Genomic DNA, 27,982 nt, shown 5'->3' on the forward strand with positions numbered 1-27,982 from the left:
CCAGTTGGAGAATGAGCCTTCTTCTAGGCTCACCTTCCTTAAGTATGAACTAATAGTTTCTACTATGCAGGCTTCTATTTTGGATATAAGATTCTCAGGTTTGAGATCTAGATTTCGAAAGATACGATGATTTCTTTCCTTCCAGATTTCGCAAATCAAGATGGAAGGAGAGATGTTCCAAAGTTTACTATAGACACCAATGCCATTATTAGATGAATAGCCCCAGAGAAAATCAATGAATGATTTAGGAAAGGGGGAAGACCATCCCAGCATCTATTTGAGCCATTCCCAACATCTTTGGGAGTAGGGGCAAAGATATAGAAGATGATCCACATTCTCTGTACTTTGGTGACATAGAACACATCTAGAAGGGCCTTGAATGCCAACAATGTTTAATCTATCCATAGAAAGAACTCTATTTTGAATAGCAAGCCATAGAAAGAATCCAGCTTTCAGAAGGCAAGAGGGATCCCAACAAAGCTTAAGTGGGATGTCCATAGATACTGGTATATTGGCTTCTAGAATGGCCTTATATCCATCTTTGACATTGTATTTCTCATTATTGGAAGTGGCCCAAATAAGTGTGTCTCTTTTGTTAGACTACATAGGTTTCCTTCCTTCCAAAATCTTCTCAAATTGGTTAATCGATTCTTCATTAAAATCTAAACCTCTAAGAGATTTCCAGTTCCAAGTTGGAGAACCTTCGAAGTCTGACATAATACTATAGTTCCTAACTTTGTTGCCCCAGAGTTCAGTTAACCTATTTTTAAGAGTTAGAGGAACCTTGTAGGAGGTGAGTGGAGGTTTACCTTCCCATGAATCTTCCCAGAATAGTGCCTCTTCCCCAAATCCAACATCCCAAGTTAGGAATTTATTGATCAAATGACGACACTTCATCATAAAATTCCAACATTCTAACCCTTTAGGAGGAGAGTTAATCCTAAAAATTGATAGTGGGTCCTCTGAAATAAGGTATTTATTATAGAGGATCTTAGCCCATTTACGGTTATATTCGTGGTATAGCCGCCAAATGAGTTTTGCCCCTAAGGATTCATTTTGCCGCTGTAAGTTTTTAATCCCTAAACTCCCAAGAGCCTTGAGTTTACAAATATTTTCCCACTTGATGAGAGCTAATTTATTGTCATTTTCCTGATCATTCCAGAGAAAATTCCTCATTTTAGAATCAAAATTTTTAAGATTTTGTTTAGAAAGAGGAAGACATGAAAGAGGGTAAGTCGGGATGGTTGAAAGGACTGCACAGATCTTAGTGTATTTTCCAGCCTTGGTGAGCCATCTATCCTTCCAAGAGCATAATTTTGAATCTAATTTTTTGAGGGTATTATCTCATACCTTTCCTGATTTTAAACCTTTCTCTAAAGCTATACCCAAATATTTACAAGGGAAGGTTCCTTTCTTGAAGCCCATAATCCTACATATTTGTGATTACATATCCGACGGGGTATTAAAGAAGAAAATTTCAGATTTGAGAGCATTAACCTTATGTCCTAAGGCTTCCATATATGTATTTATGTTGCCTTTGAGGGAGCGAGCTTCAGAGATCTTACTCTTCCCTGGGAGAATGTTGCCATTGGCGAATTGCTGATGTGTAATATTAGGCAGGTGTTTAGTGACAGTAATACCTGATATTCTTTTCTTATTATATGCATCCATCACAACTCACCCAAATGCTTCTGCCATGATGATAAAAAGAGAGGGAGAAAGAGGATCCCCCTATCGGATGCCTCTCAAAATATCAAAATATCCTTCAGGCGTGCCATTGACAAGGACTGAAATTTTAGGTGTCGAGATGAATTTGAAGATTAGATTAATCCATTGATGAGAGAATCCAAATGCTTCTAGCATCTTGCACAAGAATCTCCAATCCACCATATCATAAGTTATTTGGATATCCAATTTCATGAGCATACAAGCTTCCTTATTAAGGCCCACAGAGTGAATAGTCTCTTGAATGGTGATGATGCCATCAAGGATGGATCTACCTAGCATGAAACCAGTTTGTTCCTCAGAGATAATCTTGGGGAGAATCTCTTTCAACCTTTTAGCTAGAACTTTGGAAAAATATTTATAAATTGTATTACACAAGGCTATTGGTCTATAATCTCCTGGAGATTCAAGATCAGACTTCTTTGGAATCAAAGTGATGAAGGAATGATTGATTTTGGAAAGGATGGAGCCACCATTTTTGGAAGCTTTGATGGCTTTCCAAAGATCCAGACCTATAATATCCCAACACTTTTGGAAGAAGAAGGCCTGGAATTTGTCTAGGCCCAGAGATTTATTCGAATTCATGTTGAAAACCACTCTCTTGACTTCTATAGTGATAGGTCTATTTAGGTTTTTGTTATCATCTTGGGTAACAATTTTAGGAATAACTTTTAATAAACTAGATTGTGCAGTATAATTTGAACTTTGCTGGTTATTCAGTAAATCTTGAAAATAATTAACAAAGGTGTTTGCTATTTCTCCAGGATTTTCAGTAAAGTTTCCTAGCTAGTCTTTAATGTGTGTGATTCTGTTCTTAGCTCTATTATATAGGGTGGAATTATGAAAAAAAATTGTGTTATGATCACCTTCAGCCAACCATCTTTCTCTTGATTTCTGTCTCGAGAAGGTTTCTTCTTTGGATAGGATAGATTCTTGCTTTGCTAACAATTCCTTTTCAAGATAATAGCTTCTGTTGTCGATACCCTTGCCAATAACCTCTGAGTTTAAATCTTTAAGTTGATTTTCTATGTCCAACTTTTCTTTGAATATGTTATTAAATTGTTCTCTATTCCATTTAAGGATGCGCTCCTTTAGCATCTTTAATTTATGAATAAAGACAAACATTTTAGATCCTATGCAGTTGTCTTGAGCCCACCATAATTTAACATTGTTGAGAAATTTTGGGTCAAGAAACCACATCTTCTCATGTTTGAAAGGGTTTCTAGTTGGTTTGAGGGGCTCGATAAATTCAAATTTGATTGGGAAGTGATCAGATCCAACAATGGGAAGAATTGAAGACTAAAAGTTTAAGTTGTTAGTGTCCAGTTCACCTTTCATTAGAAATCTATCAAGTTTTTTTGCGATATAGGAAAAGTCCTTTCTTCTATTGTTCCATGTATAGGTCCCATTATTGGTAGGAATATCAATTAAATTGTGCAACACACACCATTCTTTAAAGTCTCTAGATGCTTGTGATAGCACTAGAGAACCTCCTATCTTCTCATTAATATCTAAGATCGTGTTAAAGTCACCCCCTAATATACAAAGCTCATTTTCTAGACTCTCCAAGAATTGACCAATTTCATTCTAGACTAGTAGTTTATTCGTGTTGTTAATGGGACCATACACATTAATAACTGTAAAATTAAGATCTGATTTTAAACTTTTTACCTTGCCACTAATTCAATTTTTAGTACAGTTAAGAATATTAATATTGACCTTCCTAGGATCCCAGAGGATGCCCAAACCCCCAGAGGCCCTTAGAGATTCCTGAAACATAGAACACTATACTCCAAGCATTTTGCTAAATTTATCTATTTCTATTGAATTTAATTTAGATTCCTGAATAAGAATAACATTAGAATTTATACATCTTCCTACATTTTCTTATATTCAATGTAAGAATAACATTGAAATTCGGTTAGTTGAGCTTCATTTTCTGTCTGTGATTCACTATACTTGTTTAAAATTTAGGTTCTTGTTATTGAGTTTTTGGCGTGTTTGAGATGGAGAAAGTGAAGGTAATCAGCACATGGTTTAGTCCATTTGGAAATCGCGTCTTGATTGGTTTGGAAGAGAAAGGCATTAAATATGAATACCAAGAAGAACAAGACCTGCTGACGAAGAAAAGCGACCTCCTCCTACAATTGAATCCTGTTTACAAAAAGTTACCTGTCTTCATCCACAATGGGAAGCCCATATGCGAGTCTCTCATTATTCTTCAATACATCGACGAGACCTAGGGCTCAATGAAGCTTTTGCCTTCCAAACCATATGACCGCGTCCTTTACCGCTTTTGGGCCGATTTCACAAATAAGGTAACGCTTTCACTTTTTATACTTTATGTAAATGTTTAACTAATTTTATTCATTTATATGTTGTCAACGTTTCACTTGGGTGTTTTCAAAATGTTGTCATATGTTAATGGGATCATTATCTAAAAGTAATGTTGTGGCAAGTTTATTTTTGAGTTTTCTTATAGAATGTGATTTGAAGCATTGATGGAAAAAACTATCAAATTCAATTAGAATTCTTATAGATTGTAAAAATCTCTTTCTATTGATAAAATTAATCTTCTATCATTGTAGTTTTATGATACTAGAGCTCTTATAGTGAAGTCAAAAGAGGAGGCTCAAGAAGAGGCCAAGCGTGAGATGTTGAAAAAACTTAATTTTTTAGAAGGTGCATTGAAAGAAATGTCAGGAGGAGGATCGCAACCTTTCTTCGATGGAAAGAATTTTGGATTATTGGACATTGCTTTCATTCCCTTTGCTTCTCGGTTCTATTCTTACGAAACTATTGGAAGTTTCAAAATACCATTTGAAAGTGACTATCCATTGCTCGATGCTTGGGTTAAGAGATGTATGGGTCAAACAACTATTGGCAAGTATGAAGGTAGAGATCAAGGATCTAGTAGTCATATACTGTGATAACACCAGTGCAATCAATATATCAAAAAATATAGTGATGCATACCAAAACACAACACATTGCTATAAAATATCATTTCTTGATAGAATTGGTGCAAGATACAGAAGTCAAATTGGAATATGTAAATACAAAAGAACAAATTGTAGACATATTCACCAAGCCATTACTTAAGGATGCATTTCTATATCTAAGAGGTAAGCTAGGGTCATTCACCTATTTGAAGCTCACTAAATGAAGTTTAGTGATGCATCAACCAGAGCATGTTGAAGATCAATCAGTTGGTGCAGTATTGACAAGGGCATATTGCAAATGAATCAATACTTAAGGTACATTGATATTATCTAATAATTGTCTTTGGTATGAGATGTCAAAGAGGGAAAAAATTTCTATCATATCTCATAGAAATTTTGTGGAGAAGTTTGTTGTAATAGAAAATTTTCTAAAAATAAAGAGATGTCAGTGAGGGAGAATGAACTTGGCAAAGTTTTTAATTAGAATTTTTCTGGCAGAGGGAGAAAATGAAGGAAGAAAGAGTTCACTCTGATAAAGGGAGTTCTCATAGATGAGAATCAGAATGAAATTAAGGATATTTCCTTACTTTATCCTTGCTCTTAAAATTTCAATGTATTATGACATGCTTTGTTGCCATCAATGCCAAAGAGGGAGATTGTTGAATACAATTGATTAATTATGTATTGTATTTGATGTTACACAAAATGTCATATCATACTCAGTTAGTGTATGTCGAGCTCACTTGGGCATTGACGATAGTTTTTTGTGTCTACCAAGCATTACAGAGTTTACCTAGTTCAAAAGACAGTTTCTACCGAGATCACTCAAGCACCAAAGGAAAGTTTGTGGAAGATGAGTGTTAATCAAGCTCACTCGGTTAATGAAGGAAATGTTGGATGGAACTAGTGTTAACCAAGCTCACTCGATTACCAAAGGAACTTTGTGTATATGTAGTGTTGACCGAGTTCACTTGGTTAACATAGGAAAATTGTTTCTAAGCTAGTGCTTATCGAGCAGGGTTGGCTAATGAAGGATTTTCTTATTTTGGCATATTAAGTTCAATTGGTTTGTTTGTTGGTTATAGCTGACTGAGAAGATGAATATTGATTGTTAGAAGTTGTATTCTAGCCAACTTGACAAAATAAAAGATATAAATATAAGGTCAAGTTGAGGATTAGAAATTGTGAATGCATGGAAGAAAATTGAAGATTTAATGATGCTAAGAGGAAGTGAATTAGAAGGATAAGTAGAATATCCTTGTGGAGTTGAAAAGATGTATTCAATCAAGAAGGATCAAGTATACAAGCCATAATTGAGATTTGTAATCAGCAATTCAGTTGCATCAAAAATCAATTCATCTCATTGTTACTCTCTAACCATTGTAGTAGTGATCTAAATCTCTTAACAGAGTTGGTTTAATAGCTATTTGTAAATCCTCTAATAGGGTGACATTTCTATTGAATTGTCCAAAGACCTCTAATAGGGCCACTCCTAATAGGGTGATTAAATCCTCTAATAGGGTCACACCTAATAGTGTTTTTTGTAACCTTTAACAAGGTTGGCTCCTAACAGGGCTCACTTTAGAAGAGTGAAAATCAGTAATTAGTTGCAATTGATGGTTTTTCCCAAATTGGGTTTCCACATTAAATCTTGGTGTCAAATGTGTTCATGCTATTTCTCTTATATTTTTTCCACTAAGCTAAAGTAATATTCATCATAAATAACATATTAAGATTTTCATGTTAGGTGTTTGCCGAGAAATTTTAATGTTTACAGAGTTACAACATTTTTCTGTGTGTTTGTCGAGCATCAGCAGAGTTCAATTTTCAGAGTTTTTTTTGTACTGACATCTAAGGGATCTGGGATTTATTTTAGTGGTAACTGATTCACCCCTCCCCTCTTAGTTACTCCTCTTATATTTCCAATAGGAGGAACATATCTATAATGGATTGTGCTAGAACACTCATGATGGAGAAGAGTGTTGCTTTGAAATACTGAAGAGAAGCTATCAGTATAGTTGTCTATACCTTGAATAGAGAACAAGTGAAGAAAGGTACAAATTCCACACATTTTGAATTATGGTATGGATACTCACCTAATGTCAAATATTTTAAAGTATTTGGAAGCAAGAGTTACATTCTTAAGGACAACAGAAATGGTAAACTTGATGCTAAAAGTGAAGAAGGTATATTTCTAGGCTATTCCACAAGAAGTAAAGCTTATAAGTGTTTAAATACTAACACTAACAAAGTTGTGGAAAGTGCAAATATAAAGTTTGATGAATATATAGAAGTGCATGAAGATGAACCAAAGAAGGAACCTGAAAATTATAGAACCTTTATCTACTACTATGAAGACATGTCTGTTGATGCTGATAATACTACAAACCAACTTTCTAATCAACCAGAATTAGTGAATGTTGAGTCACATAAAATGGATTTTGAGTTGCACTCAAGATCTGAGTTACAATCAAAATTTGAGATACATTCTAATACTAAGATTAGTTTGCATGAAAGGAATTTTGAGTTACCTAATAGAGAAGTGTGCAATGAATTTGAAATTGATAGACCTACTATAGAAAGCATAGTTGAACAAGGTTATCAAAGTATGTCAGAAAACATCACCTTGCTAGATAAATTATTGGAGATAAAGAAGACATACCAATGACAAGGAATAGACTGAGAAATGGCACATGTTTGTTAAGAATGCATGAACCTAAGTTAGTGAAGGACGCATTAGAGAATAAAGACTGGAGTAAAGCCATGAAAGAAGAGATTAATTAGATTGAGAAGAACAAGACATAGACTCTAATACCTAGATCAAAGAACAAGAATGTGATTGGAACCAAGTGGGTGTACAAAAAAAAGTTGGATGATAATGGTGAAGTAACAAGGAATAAGGCAAGATTAGTTTGTAAAGGATATGCACAAGAAGAAGGAATTGACTATGGAGAAACATTTTCCCCAGTTGCAAGATTGGAAGGAGTAAGAGCTCTACATGATTACTCTAAATACAAAGGTTTTAAAGTTTATCAAATGGATGTGAAGTTGGCATTTTTGAATGGTATACTAGAAGATGAGGTTTACATAGAATAACCAAAAGGATTTTTTGATCCAAACAACAAGAACATGGTGTGTAGATTGCACAAATCTTTATATAATGTGAAGCAAGCTCCCAGAGCATGGTATGAAAGGCTTAACAACTATCTTGTGAAGATTAGTTTTGAGAAGACTAATGAAAACAACAATCTGTACTTGAAAATAGAAGGAGGTAAAAGGATTTTACTAGCTGAAATATTTGTTGGTGATATCATATTTGGAGGACAAAATGCATTGTGTAAGACATTTGCAAATGAAATGAAGAAAGAGTTTGAGATGTCTATGTTTGGAGAGATAAAGTTATTTGTTGGATTACAAGTATATCAGATGAAATATGGTATTTACATCACTCAGTCCAAGTATGTGAAGAAAATCTTGAAAACATTTGGTATGGAGGATTGAAAACCTGCTAGTACTCCTATGGTGACAAGACACAAAGTATCCAAAACTGATGAGTCTACTGAAGTAAATCAAACATTGTATAGTTCTATGATTGGCAAATTACAATATGTAGTTCATAGAAGACCCGACATTGCATTAGTTGTTGGGATTGTTGCAAGGTTTTCTATAAGTCCTAAGAAGAATCATTTAATGGTTGTTAAAAGGATCATGAGATACTTGAAAGGAATAAAAGACTATGGTCTATACTACAAGAAAAATGACAAGTTTGAATTGAGAGCCTATACAGATGTTGATTGGGTTGGAAACATTGATGACAGAAAGAGTACAAGTGGTGGAGAATTTTTCGTAGGAAAGAGATTGGTCACCTGGACCTGCAAGAAATAAAATTGTATATCACTATCTACTACTAAAGCTAAATATGTGGATGTTGTAGTGAATTGCACAAATGTGATACGGATCAAACAGTTACTCAAAGGAATGAAGGAGGAAATTACTGAACCTGTGGTACTCTACTATGACAATACAAGTGATATAAGCATATCAAAGAACCCTATGTTGCATATAAAGACAAAGCACATTGTAATCAAGTATCATTACTTGAGAGAGTTGGTTCAAGACAAAGGAGTGAGAATGGAATATTTGAATACAAAAGAATAGATAAATGATATATTCACAAGGACTTTACCTAAGGATGTACATGAATATCTTAGAGGCAAACTAGGGTGATACCCCTATCCAAAGCTACTTAAAGAAGCTAGAGTAGTGCCTTGCATCAACTAAGTTGAATGGCCTATATTACACATTGATGAAGTGGATCTTACTTTAGGAACTACTTGAAGTAAGGAAGGAGTTGAAAATAGAAGATTTACAGTCACATGCAAGGTGACAGAGGGAGAACCTGAATTGATTGTATCTTCATGTATAAATGACATGTCTTTGGAATTGTTGTCAAAGAGGGAGATACTAGATAAAGAGGGAGATATAAGGTAGAGGGAGATATAAGAGAAAGAAGAAGCATATAATAGAGAGTTGTACCTGAAACCTATAGAATGTATTGAGAGAGATATCAAAGAGATTAGATCAAAGAAGGAAGGAGAAATATTGTCAAAGAGGGACAAGATCAGATAGGGCACACATATTGATAGAGGGAGAGATTTCAATAAAAGGTATCAAACTATGCTAAAGTAAGGGTAGGCTGAGGAAAAAATAGTTGAAGCTGAGTGAAGAAAGTTAGTATGAACCGAACAAGTGAAATCTAGTTGGTGTTAAGTAAAGATAGTTAGTATGTGTCGAGCACCAGTAAAGACCTAGTGGATGTCAAGTTGCACTCAGATCAAGTCCTATTGTTACTCTCTAACAATTACATATCAATCTGGATAAATCCTTTGGATTAAGGTTGACCTAACAGTCATTAGTAAATCCTTTAACAGGCTGACATTCTAATTGAATGTTCTAAATTCTTCTAACAAGGATCACTCTTGACAGGGTGATTAAAATCCTTTAACCAGGTCACATTTAATAGTGTGCATTGTAACCTTTAATAGGGTTGGCTCCTCATAGTGTTGACTTCAAAAGAGTGAAAGTTGGTAACATATTACTGGTGGTTTTTTCCCAAATTGGGTTTCCACATAAAATCCTTATGTCAAAATGTGTGATTGATATTGTGGTTTTGCATGTTTACATTTTTACAAACTTATTTTGACATAGGACAACAATATGCATATGTTTAAGATATTGAATGATCAATGCATGCATAAGGATAAGTTGTAGTACTAAAAAGTTTTATGTACATTTGGACTTTGGATAACTGATTGACCACCACACCCCCCCTACCCCAATTATTCTAAAGTATTCCAACAATTGGTATCAGAGCCAAGTTGTGAAAAGAAAGTTTGAAGGTACTTAAAGCTAAAGATCAACATGCTTAGTGGTGAAAGGCAGAGGGATATATAAGAGAAAGAGGGAGCATATAATAGACAATTGTACCTAAAACTTGAAGAATGTATTGAGAGAGATATCAAAAAGATCAGATCAGAGAAGGAAGGAGAAAGATTGTCAAAGAGGGACAAGATCAGATGAAGGTACACATATTTTATAGAGGGAGAGATTTTAATAAAAGGTATAAAGTTTCTTTTTGGTATTGTTGTTGGTATTGGTTTGCCATCAATGCCAAAGAGGGAGATTGTTGAAGTGAAGAAGATTGATGAAACCTATCATGGAACAATCATTATTTTGACACTGATGTCAAACCTACTACTTGTTGGTGAGACAATTGCTTACTTTGGTCTTAATGCTATCATTTATTTGATTGATGAAGAGGATTTGAAAAGAAAGGATAATAAGAGAACCTAGAGAAAGGTTGAGTTATTTGGTGTATAAAATGAGCACTAAGACCAAGCAAGACATTGTTGATATAGTGTATTGTTTATCTACTTAAGGCCATAATCAAATGATACTTGAGCAAAGACTAGAAGAAGGCTAAGTAAAGAAAAGTGTCTTCCAAGCCTGACCGCAAAATCAGTGCAAGCCAAGCAAAGTTAGTGCAAGTCGAGAAGAAAATAGTTGAAGCTGAGTGAAGAAAGTTAGAATGAGCCGAGCAAGTGAAATCTAGTTGGTGCCGAGCGAAGACAGTTAGTATGTGTCAAGCACTAGTAAAGACCTAGTGGATGTCGAGCAACCCCATCTTGGTCGAGCATCAAAACACAATGTTTGCCGAGCAAATAGAGTATTATTGTCGAGTGCCAGGAAAATGTGTTAGATCAAAGATTTAATGAATTTGAGCGGACTAAGTTGATTTCTTGAATTGTGTGAAGTGTGTGGAAGATTACTATGATGAGCTGATAGCACATAATTCAAGATAAACCATTTTGAGGTGAGTTCAAAGAGGATTGTAGAGGAATTTTTTAGAAGGGAATAAAATGGACAAGTTAGTAGATTCATTGAATCTTACCTAACACTAGAATGGGCGATTGTGGTTAAGTGGCAAAAGACCTAAATTCTCTATTTATAGAGATAATAGGTCAAAAGCAATAGTTGTCATGTGTGAGAACCTAAGCAATACAAGGAGTTTAGGGTGTTGCTTCATATGGTGGTCAAATAGAAGAGTCTACAATTAGCATACAAAGCAAGAAGGCTTATGAGGATGAATGCTTGAAGGGTGAACAAGTTGTCAAAGACAAAGAGATGAATGCCAAGCATAATGGAGGACTGAATGTGAAATCTATAATCTGCAAGTGAGTTGTTATTGTTATCAGATCAAGTCCTACTATTACTCTTTAACAATTCTATCAATATTGATAAATCCTTTGGATTAAGATTGACCTAACAGTCATTAGTAAATCCTTTAATAGGGTGACATTCTAATGGAATGTTCTAAAGTCCTCTAACAAGGTTCTCTCCTAATAGGGTGATTGAAATCCTTTAAGTAGGTCACATTTAATAGTGTGCATTATAATCTTTAAGAGGGTTGACTCCTCACAGAGATCACTTTAGAAGAGTGAAAACTGGTAGCATATTACTAGTGGTTTTTCCCAAAGTGGGTTTCCACATAAAATCCTTGTGTCAAAATGTGTGATTGATTTTGTGGTTTTGCATGTTTACATTTATACAAAGTTATTTTGACATAGGACAACAATATGCATATGTTTAAGATATTGAATAATCAATGAATGCATAAGGATAAGTTGCCTTACTAAATTTTTTTTTTTTGTACATTTGGACCTTGGATACCTAATTCACACCCCCCGCCCCCTACTCTCTCGGTTATTCTAAGGTATTCCAACAATCCTTGGTGTAAAATAGCATTGTCCTTACCTTTACGATTAGCTTCAACACTATGTTCAATGGAATGAAGCAAGTAAAAGGGAATGCAAATTAACATTTTATGGCACAAATGGTTCAAGAAAGGTAGATGATAAAAGTATTAAATAGTAAACTTACCTTCAAGGGTGAAGTATTTCATCATGATGTGGTAGACATCCTTCCAGACACCCGTGAGGTCTTCTTTACTGAACTTACCTTGTTTCTTGACTAGTTACTCTAGGAGAGTGAAGAATTATTATAGGGCTTCATAGTCATATGTCTTACTTTTCTTTTTCTATTGTCCCCCCTCCATGGCTAGGCTTGTGGCCTTAGACATGACATCTTCATTCACCTCAAAGGTTAGGCCTCTCATCATAACCTTCATGTCATTCCAAGATGCCAAAAACTTGCTTCGATATACTACTGTCATGCCCACCAGTCATACATTCCATGAACTATAATAGACCTCCTTACTCGTATACAAACATAGCCTTCACATTGTTCCTAAATGCAATGTCAATCTTGTTAGGCTCAATGCATAGCTTATTGCCACCCATGGTTTCCAAATTGAAATACTTAGAGAGATGAAAAAAATGCTTTATTTGTAGAGTGTGTAGAATGAAATTCAAAAATCCCTTTTTAATGTGGTCATAACCTCTGTTTTTATTTCCATAATGGTAGTGATGGGAGTATTGGATGATTAGGTAATTTGACTCTTTGTACACGTGCAAGGCCATGGTTTCACATAAATACTTAGCCCCCAACTTTCTTTTGTAATTAAAATTATTTAAGGTCACATTGGAAATATAAATTCCCAAAATCTTTTTGTAATGATGGGAAATCATTAAAAATTTGTGCCTAAACTTCTTTGAATTAAGCCCAAAATTTCCTTTCCAACTCATAATTAATATGTGCAAGTGTCTTTTTGGAGAATGAAAAATCTTGAAATAAGGAAAGGGTAACCCTTAGTACCCTTAAACCTCTACCACATATCCAATCAAATGGTATTAATCATGGTTACCTATTCCCAAATGTTCCTCCCTCCTGACGAGGTTCCTTGTATCTTGTGAAAGTAGATATACCTCCCTCTAGCATCTTAACCCTTACATTTGTAGCCTTGTGGTAGCCATAGAGTCTACAACAACATTTCCCTCCATATATATATATATATATATATATATATATATACATTTATTGTTCTATATTCTAAGCAATTGAGCAACGACATCATCAAGAATGGTACTAACTCTCCAACCTGCTCTGGCATTCCTTTGGATGGCTTGTATTTAATAACTTTAGAGTCACCCTCAACTTTAATTTTAGTTATCCTAAAGGGAAAAGAAATATTAATTCCCAAAAGGAGTATCATTACCTCAACCTAATTAATTGTATGATCTCTTGGTGGTCCCACATAGGCAATCATACCTTTACCTTCATAGTCCCTTATTATGCCTCCACCCACATGTTTGTTTCCTCTAAAAACCCCATCAAAGTTAAGTTTACACCATCCTGCCACAGGGGGAGCCCATTTGGTATTAGCTCTGGCCACTTTTTTTTTGTACTATCAATTCTGTTAAACCCTTGGAGAAGGTTCCATTCCCTCACAATTTCAATATCCACAGGGGAGGGGGATGAGTTTGGAATTTTCCAACCACTATTATTCACATTCTCTAACAACATCTAAAGATCCAAAAGTAAAGTAACTTGGGGGTTATTTTCCTCTTCTCGTAATATCCTGTTATTTCTCTCCTTCCAGATACACCAACATATGTGTGGGGGGGTTGGTTTCCATAGCATACAGATGAGGGGGTGGTTAGAGAGGCTAATCTAGTGAACAAATTGTGTAAGATCCACATCCATAGTCTAACTAGGCCTTAGTTTGTTGAGAACCTCATGCCATATAAAAGTAGCAACATCACAATGAATAAAGAGGTGATTAATGGTCTCCTATTATTTTTAGTAGATGACACATCTATTGGCTAAGATAATCCCACTTTTAACAAGGTTATCATTAGTAAGAGGCTTCCAAAAGAGTCCACCAGAAGAAAATATAATTTGGGAATGAGATGCTTATCCCAAACTTTGCCCCATTCAAGACTAGCACTAGGTAAAACTAGAGTGAGATATAGGCTGACTTTGTGGAAAAGCCTCCTGAGGTCATAGGGGCCTAGAGAATTTTGTCTTCAATATCAATTTGAGGTATTCTTGTGTGCTTTAGATTGTCAGACAACTCTTGAGAAATGACTTGTAGCCTCTGGTTGTTTGTCAAAAATTGACTCAAGTTAATCCACCTTCCATTACTAATGTACCCCTCCAATTTGTCACTTGGTCTATGTGTTAGCATATTACTCAAATTAAGATTCTTAGCAGTATCCAACTAGGTAGTTGTATTCCATTTGTCCTTCTAGAAGTTAATTTTCTGGCCATTTCCAAGTTGCCATTTTAGACCTTTCTAGAGAAGAAAAGTTTACATTTAGTAATGTTGCTCCAAATTTTGGAGCCCTTCGAATATTCCCATCTTTGAATTTATCCTTAAAAATCCCCCCTTGCATATACTTAGCTCTCATTATGTTGCACCAATCCTCTTCTTCTATCATCAGTTTCCAAGCCATTTTACAATTGAGAGCTCTATTAATATTCTTGACTTTCCTTAAACCTAAGCCTCTAAAAATTTTAGGAGCACAAACTATGTCCCAGCTAACTAGTGAGAGTCTTTTTTTCTCCTCAATTCCAAACCATGGGAAATTGCATTGTACCTTTTCTAGTTCGTCATCCATCACACCAAAGATCTTGAAAATGCATAAAAAGTAATTTGGTATACCTAGAAGGGTAGATATTAAGAGTTGTAGTTTACCTACATGAGTAAGGAGTTCTATGTTTTGGATCAACACAATATAGGTTTTATTGTGTTTTTTTAACATTTTACCAATCCTGAAGAAGTCCCTAGCAACTCTTAACACATCCAATCCCACAATGTCCTAGAAATCCTAGTAGAAGGGTGATGGGAAGCCATCGGAGTTGGGGGCCTTGAAAGCATTGATAGAAAAAACAAATTTTCTAATCTCTTCATCTGAAACCTTATCTAGAAGATGCTCATTGTCCTCGGCAGTAAACACATTTGGGATGTGTTGAAGGAGCTAATCATGGAACCTTCTTGTGTTAGTACCCATAGAGGGAAAGAAGGATTTGAAGGAGCTGGTAGCCATACCCCCCAGAAGAAATTTATCATTAAAGGTTCCTCTACTTCCATCTTAGATATTCCAATAGTGTTACTTCTTTTATGATTTGTAGCAGATTGGTGGAAGGATGTAATCTTATCCCCTTCCCTCAACCATTGGACTCTTGAGCGTTGTTTCTAATAGGTTTCCTCTTTGTCCAAGAGTTGTTTCTATTCCCCTCTACACATTTCCTCTTTGTGTTGAACATCCAACAGAGCATTCCCTTTAGCTAGCTAGGCCTGGAGGTGGGATAGCGAGCAAGCAAGATATTTCTTTGTAACAAATATGTACTTAAGCTTATTTTGACCTTTGACCTCATTTTTAATTATATCTAGTTTAGAAGAAACTCTAAACATAACAGTGTCCGTCATAGGAGTGTTCCACCACCTTTTAACCATCTCCCCTAAAGAATGGGTGGGAAGACCACATGATCTCATACCTGAATGGGGGAGGACCTCACAACAGAGTATCTTTCCATCTAAACATAAATGGGTTGATGTCAGAGATAGTATGGGGCAGAGACTTCAAATGAGAATCATTGGAAGCCACTGAAGTAGAGGACACAAGGAATCTATCCAACCTAACTTGGATCAAATGGGCTCCTTTCCTATTATTTTCTCATGTAAAAGGGTTTCCAGTGAGATTTATATTATCTAAAAAATTGAAGTTATTTATAAATATAACAAGGTCCTCCATGCTATACCTATAATCAACAAGCCCCCTGCTTTTTAAGAATGGAACAAAGGGGAGTTAAAGTCCCCTCCCAACAAGTAACTGCCAAAAGGGAAATACTATAAACATTTTTTTAATTCTTCCCATAAGAATTTTTCACTCACCCTAATGTTCAGGGTGTACACATTGTAGATTTTCCAAGAGTTCTGATCTTTCTCAAAAGAAGCCAAAAGGTATTTTTCAGAAAAGGAAATGAGGGAACCTTTCAGTCTAGATGGGTTCCATAGGGTGGAAATACCTCCAAAAGCCCAATTAGATTCAGAATACAAGTACATGGCCCCTGGCTAAAGGTTGTTCAAAATTTTGGGATAATTTATTGTAAGTCATTTTAACTTCTTGAATCAACAGGATGTCCACCTTGTGCTAAAAAAATGTATTGTTTAATAGCAAACTACTTCTTAGGGTTGTTTAGCCCTCTTATATTCTAGGATAGGAAGATCATTTCTTAGCTCTTCAATGGATATCTAAGGTGAGTTACCTTCCAATAGAAATCTCCCTTGTAATGAATTTCTGACACCTGACCCTTTCTTTAGGTCTTCCTCTTGTAGTGTCTCCGCCCACATCTAGCCTTTTCAGTCTTTTTGCCTTTGTTCTTCTTATTTTGTATTTTCCATTTGCCTTCCTCCTCCTCCATTTAGCTTCCACCAAGGTTTCCTCCACCTATTGCCAGAGGCCCTCCTTCCAGTGTAACCATTTTGTGGAGGGGTTGAGTGTTGCAGTCTCAGAAAGGTTTGTAATAGTAACCAGATCTTTGGGGGTGTTACCTAGAGAACTGTCCAACTTTTGCAGGTCCCACTCCTAGGACTCTCCTTCCACATGATGCATGAAAATGGGATCTATGGTACTTCCTAAATCCACCTTTGTAGGTTTTTTCTAAGGTTCGTGCAAGTTTTTGGAGGCCCCAAGTTGTAAGACCTCAACCTTTGGTTGATGGTGGTCAATATCAATGGTTTTTGCCTCCTTCTCAGCAAATTTTTTTTGGTTTTCTTCTCCTTGCAAACCTTCCTAGACCTCCAATGTATCTTGTAACTTCTCCCCTTCTAAGGTTTCAATATTTACCTCTCCAATATTTGCCTCACTCAAAGAGGAGATGAGGATTTCTCCTTCCTCCAACTCTTTTCCAAGAATAACTTCAATGGTGGTGTCACTATCTTTTGAACTTTCACCCTCAACATTATTTGCAACCCCTAGGGAGGAGACTTTCTCCTTTTCTTTATGTGTCTTTTGTTGGCAAGTATCTGCAATGTATCTCAGTTCTATAGTTATGACAGTTAATGGTAGCATTTTCATAAACCATAGCTTGTATGTGCTTCCCGAACATTGACTTTAGTATGACAAAGGTGGGAAGGGTTCTATTTACTGCCACATTCACACAAAAGCATGCGAACACTAGTTTGGATTTGGATAGTGTAACACCATCCACATCGATGAAATTCCCAAAGGAATCCCCAATCCAATGACATATTGGCTTATCCCAAAATTCCAATGGGAGTCCTTGTAATATAGTCCACACTGAAGCCATATGCAAAAGGTCATTGGTTGGGTCAAATCTTGGCTTCCACTTAGCCAAAGTGAGGGGATGCTTACCATATAACAATGACCTCATTAGTACCACAGAGAGATCTTCAACAGTTGTAAACCTAAAAAGGAAAAGGCTACTTGGCATAGCTGAGGTAGAGACAATTCCTTTCAACTTCCACTAGCCCATTACCCATTTCCTAAGAATCTCAATCGAAGGTCAAAAGTTTAGGAATCTACCCAACCACCACTGCCAAGTGCGGATCTGCCATGGTTTTGTCCACCATCAAGTCAGGGAGCCCAACCTTAGTACCTTCATCTATGGTATTTACGTTAACTAGGACCGACTCTAAAATTTTCTTGGAAGCCCCCACAAGCACAGAGTTCTATCCATTCTTGGTGGGCTTCATTGACCCTACAAACTCAAAACCAACTTTGTGTCCCAAGAACCTCGACCGTCACCACAAGTGGTAGATTGTGGTTTTCTTCAGCCATCATCGGGTTAGAGGATGTCCCTAAAGGCACATGCCCATAGGATCTAGGGGGGAGGATGGATCCTCCCTATCATCGAGCATCAAAAATTAGAAAAGAAAAAAAGAAACAAAAATTATAGAGCGGATATACAAAGAAAATGTCTTCGAAATATGTGATTATAAGTAAGCACATGTTAAGTTAGTGTTGTAATCAAATAATGGTATCTATCTACCTAATATTCATTTATTTAATAAAATATTACACTATTATCAAATGAATTGTATCCTAATTGATAAGAACATGATAATATGACAACCATTCTTCCACTTGATCTAACTGCCACTTTAGGTAGCCTAGGTCATGAGCTTAACTAATAACTTGCCATGATGTGCATGAGAGTTTATTACATATCATTCAAGAGTTTATAAGAGGGCTCACCCTATAAAGAACAAAGCTTTGATTCACCGAAATAGGCTCCAAATTCTTTTTAATTAAATTTTTTAAAATAAGTGGGAGTTTATCCCAATTAGAAGATATGTTTTTAATGTGCGTAGACTAAACTCCCAATTCATCAAAATACCAAATGTAATGCCCTGCCAAGGGATCCAAAGAATTAACGTAGAATTTCACTAAGTTTAGTAGCATTTTTTTTTTAATCATGAAAATAAATACCACAAATAACTTATGCATCATAACGGAAGCAATAGCAATGTCCATCTGAAAGTAAACATAACATACACAATTGGTTACATTCTTTAAGATCCCTTAACGTTGAATTACATCAAAGTCAACTAACATTATTGAATCCATCTAGTACAACAACCACATGAAATAATAATGATAAGTCCAATGTTTATACATTACATTTCCAAATGCTCAATCATCCATTGTACATGTCACAGGGTATGACAAGCTCAAAAGAATATACATATGTAGAATAAGGTACATCATCCTATTCTAATCCATGATACATCAAAGTAAAGATAATCACATGATACACATGATACATCATCATAGAAAACATATACATCCATCATAAAGATCAAACATAATAAACCAAGTGCACGGTTCCTCCAAATCGTTAATAGCATCATTAGACCATCGTGGATCCTAGCCATCCCTCCATGCGTAACATTACAAATCACCGAAGAGATCATCGGTATTAACATAGTAGGAATGTCACTCCTAACATATACAACATCATATGTAGAAAGTGATCTAACATGCAAATAAAAGCATAAGATAATATCATCTAACATATGCTAATCATCAATAAAAGGATACTTATCCACCATCATGAAGGATGCATCAGCCACGATGTCTTAATGAATCTCAAATGATAAGAGTGGAAAATACACTACCACCCGACCGCGTGGTACCTAAGTGGTCCACTCCCACCGTGTTGAGGAGATAATCTCAAGTCCCAAATAGGCTATTCAAAACACATAGCATAAATCTCTATAAGATCAGGAATCCTAAAAGTATACTAACTCAAAGGTTCCAAACACAAAATCCGACATCTAATCCTAGAGGCACATAATGACATGTAGGAACCTACTATGCAAGCGGGAAAGTGTCATCGCATTTATCATGTACAACTTATCCTGGTAGTTAGCTAAACTCCATGGGTCCATACTAATCTCATGCGACCACTAGTATCCTCTCATACTGACGAGTCATACTACAGAATGCAAGGTTGCAACCATGCATTCTCACTACTCCCATCCTAGCCTGTACAAGCACTCAAGGCATGGGCGAGAACCAAAACACTTATCTTTTTAGGTTCATTCAGTTAGTATTAGGTGTGAATGTTATCACTTATTAATCCAACTTACAATGAGTTACCCTGGCAGCCTCTTAGGGCCCCGGCCCCCATTGCAAGCCACTTCCCGACACTACATGCAGATATCCTACCCTAAGCTCATGAAATCATAAATCTCAAAATCACAAAGATAATCCATAATAAAATCATCAAATATGCATAAAAGCATCAAATCTCCATGAGCAAACATCCATAGAAAATCATGAACAGTACAGCTCTCTATTGGCAACTAAAGTATCTTTGATAATCAAAGTATCCAATGGTTCTCAATAACCAAAATATATCTCAATCATACTGATCGAAGACTCCAAAAATGGTTGAGTCAAACATGTCACAACATGACATCATCAAGAATAAATCCACATTACAGTCCCATCATGATGACTAGAAAATAACCAAGGATAACTGATTGATGACCAAAAATGGTTAAGTCAAGTGTCTCATACATAAGAATCTCAACTATAACAATCAGTAATTACAAACAATACATAGAGCATTCCATCACATAACCATGGTTGGGTTTATAAAGATCGAGATTAAAACATCATCATGACATCACAATCACATAACTCCCAAGCCTTTGGTAGACGTCATATAACTGGTCAACACTAGTCAACCCAAAACTCAAAACAATAGCATAAAGAATACACAATGCAAACACATGTTTTGGTTTTGCTAAGTTTACAAACTTGAATTTAAATGCAAAAGTCTCGGTTTACATTTTCCAATTTAAATATCAAGTGGAGAAATTTCACGTTTAACCTAACCCATGTTTTTGTATTGGTAGATAAAAGTTTCTCCCCAAAAACCATTAGACTCAATTTTTTAAATGTTCTAAATGTCTTTTATATACATGTTTTGATAATATTTTAAATTCTTTTCATATTCATCTTTCCAAATTAAAAGATTATATTGAACTTATATTGCTCAACATAATAAAATAACTTGTTATTACAAAATTACTCTTTAAATTCCAAACATCTATTAATATATCAATTATTTATTATTAATAATGTATATACATATATATATATATATATATATATAAACTTATAAATGAATTATATAAAAATCGAATTAATAAACATTTGACAACACACGGCGAGTTTATAACCGCCGACACACACACACACACACACAACACACACATATATGACCCGCGGATCGTAGGGTACACTGTGGTCGCAAGTACACATCAGACCGCAGGTACTCTGCGCTACCGCAGTCTGCTTTAGCAATACTGCCGACGGGAGTGGGAAAACACGTCCCCTTGCCCATTCAAATTTATAATTATATTGCGTTTTATTAAAATGCATCCCTCCAATTGCGATGCGTCATTCGCTCGCTGCGAATTATGTGTCATTCGACTTTTTAATGATATATATATATATATATATATATATATATATATATATATATATATATATATATATACGTACATGTATATACATGTACATGTATATATATATATATATATATACATGTACATGTATATATACATGTATATATATACATGTACGTATACATACATATATATATATATATATGTACATATATATATGTGTGTGTGTGTGTGTGTGTGTGTATGTACAGAATACATGTATATATACATGTACATATATATATATATATATATATATATGTACATATATATATATATATATATATATATATATATATGTACATATATATATATATATGTGTGTGTGTGTGTGTGTGTGTGTAAAGAGTTAAATTAAATATCACAACATATAGACATATATATATATATAATTGTATTTATATATATATGCATATATGTATTCAAATTTGGAAATACAAATATATATAAATTTTAGTTCTCAAAATTGTTCCTATAAGTCTTGATCTCAAACTTCGTCCAATAATTAAACTAATGGGTTTGACTATGAATCTAAACCCTAGCCCCGTGTTCTTTTCAGATCTATGCATATAAAATTCTCAAATGAATTAAACTACCCATATTGAGAATGCATACAATAAAAATAGGAAATTCCTCAGAAGACATATGGAAGACACGAAGAAGACAGGGAATGCAAGATGCGAAAATAGCATAAGTAAAATCACAAGAATCTACCCAAATTCTAATGCTAATTTGTTCTTCCTCAAAAAATCCGCAGAGCAAGCTCCCTTCTTCAGAGTTCTTGAATCCTCCAATGCTCCAATTGCACTCCAAACGCTATGTCTAAGCTTCTAGGAATGCCTGAATATATAAAGAGCTCTCAGGAAACATCTAGAATGCTTTTAGAAATAGCTAGAAGGTGTCACCAACTAAGCATGGGTCTTTTCCAACCTTCTAGATGAGCCATAGGGTTGTAGACACCATGTGCTTAATTGATGCACTAACTTTCGTGTTGTTGACATAAGAGAAATAGAAAAGTGTGTTAACTCTCATGCAAGCTTATAACTCCAATTCCCTTTTTATATAACTTCTATTTAAATATTTATAACTTTCATTTTAATTTTTATAACTTTTATTATTAGTATTTATTTATTACTTTATTATTGTTAGTGTAGTTTTTTATTTTTTCCTATTTTGCTAGGTTTTTCCTACACTTTTAATAATCTCGCTTAGGTTAATAAAGCATGTCTTATTAGGTGAATGGTTGTGAGGTGTCACCTTCCTACATGTGAGCATCCATTAGCTATCTTGGGAAGATACTTTGCTATCTTTAGTCCGATAGATGGTTGCTCCTCATTGGTTGGTGTTGCCACCTCCTCTCTCTTCCTTGCCTATATAAGCATGCTACCTGGCTTGTATTTGTATCTCTTATTTTTGCATCCTCTTAATGCTATTTTGCTTTCAGCATTTGCATTACTCTCTTGGAGACTAACTCTATGATGCTATTTTGATTTTGTATCATTTGCATTCATAGTTTAGATATTTACTCTTTGCACTAGTTTTCTGAGTTATTAATCTTTTCAGATTCTAACATGGTATCAGAGCTTTTCTATGTGCAAGAGTAGATTTTAGTTTCCTTATTTGAGAGATTCGGGGGGGGCAAATAAACTTTATTGTAGTTTTTTGAAAAACGAAGTATGCTCTTCTCTTGCATCTTTAGATGATCCTGAGAATCAGAAAAGTTTTGACAAAAACAGTTTTTCTCTGGGGTTTCAATCTCAAATCTGACAACCAACTTGCATATTTGGAGTTTTCAATCAGTTTTGCAGGTTCCAGCATGCCATTGATGGATTTAAGAAGCTGATCCAGTATTTTCATGTCATATTTTGGTTGCTGGGGTCATTTTTTGATTTTTGGAGCCATTTTTTACTATTAAAGGCATCTGATTTACACTACAGCAGCATCTTTTATACATCAACAAGAAAAACGCTTTCTAGGTTTTGTTCGCAGCCCCGAAAAACCATCTGGGTATCTTTTAGATTTTGCATGCAAGCTGTATATTTTTCAAAATCGAGCATGCAAAGCTACAGCCATACCCCTCTCCGTTGGCAGTCGCAGATTTGAATGCAGTTTTCAAATGTCTCGTTCTTGCTCATACGGACTCCGATTTTGATGATTCTTGTTATGAACTTGGCTATTTTTTTGTGCTCTATCCACTAGTGGAGTTGTTTTTTTATTTTCATGCATGAATTCTTCAGAAATTGCAGATTCTCAGCCGTGACTGTGCACAGTTCTCGTTTTGAAAACTTCGGAGGATCATAACTTTCTCATATGACCTCGTATCGAGGTGATTCTTTTTTTGAAAGTGCATGATTTTTCGAGTAGATCACATTGGTGCTATTCGTTTCCTTAATTATTGTGCCCAAGTTTCACTTTTAACATATGCTCTTCATGAGGGTTTGTAATGCATTGAAATCAAGACCTACTTGTGGTTTTTTGGCCATAACTTTTGCATATGGAGGTATTTTTCCGATCCGAAAAAAAGTGCCAGAAAGCTGGTTCCGAGACGGAGATGCCGGTACAGGTGTTTTTGAGTTTTGATTCAGTTTGGTTGCCTGTTATGGCAGTCGAAGCTGGATGTTCTATTTTGCACTCCGAGAGGCGTATCTTGAGCTTTCGATCTCCAATTTTGGACTTCTTTATATCGTTGGAAAGATCTTTTTGTGCTCTTTCCAGTGATGCTGGTTGTTGTTCCAGATTCTGTTCCAGACACATCCTATTCAGTCTTTTGCATTTTAGCATTCTGGTGGATATTCTGTTTGTTTCAGCTCCGGAGATCGATTTTGTTGCTTCAGTTGCTTCATTTTGGGCTTTAATTTCTGTTGTTTCAGCCTTATATTTTTTCTGATCATTGTTGATATTCACTGTAAGCATCTTTATGCAACGCACTGAAATAAAGTGCCACTCTTGCGTTTTGGGATCCTTTTCATCATTGTGATTCGTTGTACTCGCACTATTATATAAAGTGCCATGGGGGGGATAGTTGTTTGCCGCTTATAGGCTCTCTTTCTCTAATTCCTCATGCAGTGTCGACGACACATGCCTTTATTTGTGTTTGTACCTCACTCTCGATGAGTTTGGCTCCTGTGTTGTAGGAGATTTTTGGCCCATCTTTTCAGCTGCCTGTCACCTCACCTACCTTAAGAGGAGGTTATATTGTTGTTCTATGCTTCTTTGGTTGATGGTTCGTGCCTTCTATTTCCATGGAGGTTCCTTTGGTTGATGGTTCGTGCCTTCTATTTCCATGGAGGTTCCTTTGGTTGATGGTTTGTGCCTTCTATTTCCATGGGGGTTCTACAGATCAGCATTTTGACAGAGTTTTGCGGTTCTTCATGCTTCAGTGATGCTGCTTCTTCATGATCACTCCTTGTTCCTATTTTAGGGGACAATTTCCCTAGCGGGAGACTTCTTCAGTTCTTCACTAGGTTCTTACCTCTTTTTGGGGGAGGGTTTTTCCCTTGTGGTTTTCTCTCTTTCCCCGCTTTCAAAGGTTGCATATTCTTGCATTGTACTTGGGTACCTAACATGGCCTCGTTGCCGGGACCCATTTCTACATCCACCTAAGCTTCGCTTATGGGGGGTGTTAGTGTAATTTTTTATTTTTTCCTATTTTGCTAGGTTTTTCCTACAATTTTAATAATCTCGCTTAGGTTAATAAAGCATGTCTTATTAGGTGAATGGTTGTGAGGTGTCACCTTCCTACATGTGAGCATCCATTAGCTATCTTGGGAAGATACTTTGCTATCTTTAGTTCGATAGATGGTTGCTCCTCATTGGTTGGTGTTGCCACCTCCTCTCTCTTCCTTGCCTATATAAGCATGCTACCTGGCTTGTATTTGTATCTCTTATTTTTGCATCCTCTTAATGCTATTTTGCTTTCAGCATTTGCATTACTCTCTTGGAGACTAACTCTATGATGCTATTTTGATTTTGTATCATTTGCATTCATAGTTTAGATATTTACTCTTTGCACTAGTTTTCTGGGTTATTAATCTTTTCAGATTCTAACAATTATTATTTATAATTATTATTAATTTTAATTTCTAATTTTCTTTTATTTAATCATTTTTCCTCAATTAATTCTCATTTAATTAATTATAATCAAAATATCAAAGATCATGATATTTTATATTAATTTTCTCAAATAATTAATTTATTAATTAAATCTATTTATTAAGACTTAATTAATAGAAACCATAGACCTCCAAAATAAAACATGAAAACCCATCATAGAGCAAATTCACACAAAATCAGTCTAAAGGGTTAAAAATCACGAATTATGTCATCCGACACATTCGGTGGGTAAAATATCCAGATACTTGTCCTACCTCACTAGGACAATTGGCTTAAGGGTTTGGGATTTGGACTTGAGAATTTATCTCCCTTCTCTTATCATTGAGATAGTATAAAAGGGTATGCTCATCCTAGCAATTCAGGGAAGTCGATACCCGGTACCTGCAACCTACAAAAAAATATGCATGTGCATACAATAAATATAATGCTAAGCTAAACAGACAATGACAGGAAGTGGTGCATCGTGTAGATCCCGACTAAGTAGGTGACTACGACTCCCTTCCTTAACCATATCAGAAACACCATACAATAAGAAAACACACACACCATACACATGCACGTATGAGGTAAGTATCCATAATAAAACACATGAGATAATAAATCATCTAACTAATCATCAACAATAACTGAAAGCAAAGCAAAGTAATGATCATCATGTATGCATGAAATGTAAAGTCTGAATGATCTCATCATATACCAATTGAATCCATAACATAATGTCTGATAGTGTCAAAACAATACCACTAATCCATCAACCATAAAACTAGTCTATCATAGTCTGATAATAACAACAACAATGTCTAGAAAAGATGTGAACGAGGGCAAGCACTACACCAAAAAAAGCTACATGATGTTGAGACATGATGATTGAAGTGGAAACACGTGAAATATTATCAAATGAACTGTATCCTATTTGATGAGAAAGATAATATGTCAACTATTCATCCTCTTGGTCTAAGGTGTCATTTAAGGTAGCCCATGTCATGGGTTCAGATCTTGATTTACCTATGATGTGAATGAGAGTCCATTGCATATCATTCAAAAGGTTAAAGAAGGGCTTACCCTATAAAAATACTAAGCTCTAGACCACTAGATTAAACTACTAATTCCTCTCCATAAATATAATTAAAATAATAATATAATAATATATAAATAATTCATGAAATACCACACAAAAACTAAGCTAACTGATGCTCTTGTATATAGCTTCTAGAATCAACTTTGTGAGTTTATTTCCTTGACATTTCAAATTAAATTCCATGATCCAAGAAAAGAATGATGACACATCATTGAATTTGATCTGAAATGACAAGAAAACAAACTCATGATATTGATTCAAGAAACTATGTACAATAACATCATAGACTATAGATATCATATATATATGATGTTGATACCAATGCATCTCCTCAATTCATAAAATTGAAAGAGAATGAAAACTACTCGTGCGTGCATGCGTGCGTGAAGTCACAATATTGTAATCACCCACTAATATCCATCTATATTCCAAAGAGAGCCCATAAGAGTATGGGGTCTTAGAAACATGAAGTAGTAATAGTTACATCTATAAGAGCTCATTAGAACAATTGCAAGTTCACGCACATTAAAAACAAGCAACAGATACTAAAGATTGAAAAATCCCATCAAAATAATGATAATAGATTATAGATATGATCGAAAACATCCTAAAAATAAACTCACAAACTAATTTTTTTTTTTTTACAATTATATATATATAACATATATCTAAGATATTGATACCAAAACATCTCCCCAATTCATAAAATTGGAATGAAAGGAAAACTTCTTACAGGTTAAGTCACAATATTGTTATCACCCACTAATATCTATTTATAATCCAATTGTATTAAAGAATAAGATTGAAAGAATCCAAGAGTACTCTACTATTCCTGCCCATCCTGTCGGTGAGCACATCAATATATCTAGATATTCTCAAACATCTTGTACCTCGGAATACCTTTTCTATCCATTTAATATATTCTTTAAAGCCTCACTCTGTACAGCAGTAGCATTGACGTACCGTACCTCATCCATTACCGTAATAGTAAACTTTCCCTTGAAAAAAACACCCCCCATTATTAATTATTATTTAATAACTCCTCTACTTATTTTTTATCGAACAGTGTCCTCTCTCTTACAATTTGGCCGCAGTTTATCTGTTCAAGATAATGCGCAAATTTAGAGGTTAAAAGGTTTTAAGTCCTGACACTCTGAAAAATTTACAGTATATTTAGCAGCCGCAATCTTTAACGGTAAACAAAATTAAGTGGGCCCCACGTTGCCACGTGGCGTGTTTCGATTCACGGCGTACGAGCGATTACAGAGCACGAGAACGTACTTTCCAGTTTTCTCCCGTCCCGTTCCGTTGTATCTCGTCACTCCGTTTTGCGTGACATGAAGTTTTATAAAAAAAGGAGACTTCTGACAGTTACAGCTGTTAATCCAGCTGGGTGGCGGTTTCCGGGAGCCGTGGCGGGCCCCGCCAGGGAACGCTGACGCGAAACCTTTTTCCTTCATTTTTTGTCAGTTGACAGGAAAAAGGCCGTCGTCCGTAACATGGATTTTGTCACTGGAGGGTGGGAAAACGATGGGAATGGGGTCTGAGATGGATTTTGTTTTTAATGGTGAAAGGGGGGAATATTGACAGCTGGCGAAAGGGAGGAGCAATTATTTTACTCTTCATACGGTCCATGTTTTGAAGTTAATGATGTCTGTACATACGGACAACATACGCC

The 27,982-nt window shown here is 35.4% G+C and overlaps 1 pseudogene; it reads left to right on the forward strand.

Annotated features, from left to right (window-relative positions):
• Positions 1-3,679: 3,679 nt before the first annotated feature.
• LOC149571519 (glutathione S-transferase 3-like) lies at positions 3,680-27,743 on the forward strand (annotated as a pseudogene).
• Positions 27,744-27,982: the final 239 nt, after the last annotated feature.

This window comes from Cupressus sempervirens, chromosome 2 (genome assembly GCF_028749045.1).
Source record: "Cupressus sempervirens isolate cs-2001-9-10 chromosome 2, ASM2874904v1, whole genome shotgun sequence".
Classification (NCBI taxonomy): Eukaryota; Viridiplantae; Streptophyta; class Pinopsida; order Cupressales; family Cupressaceae; genus Cupressus; species Cupressus sempervirens.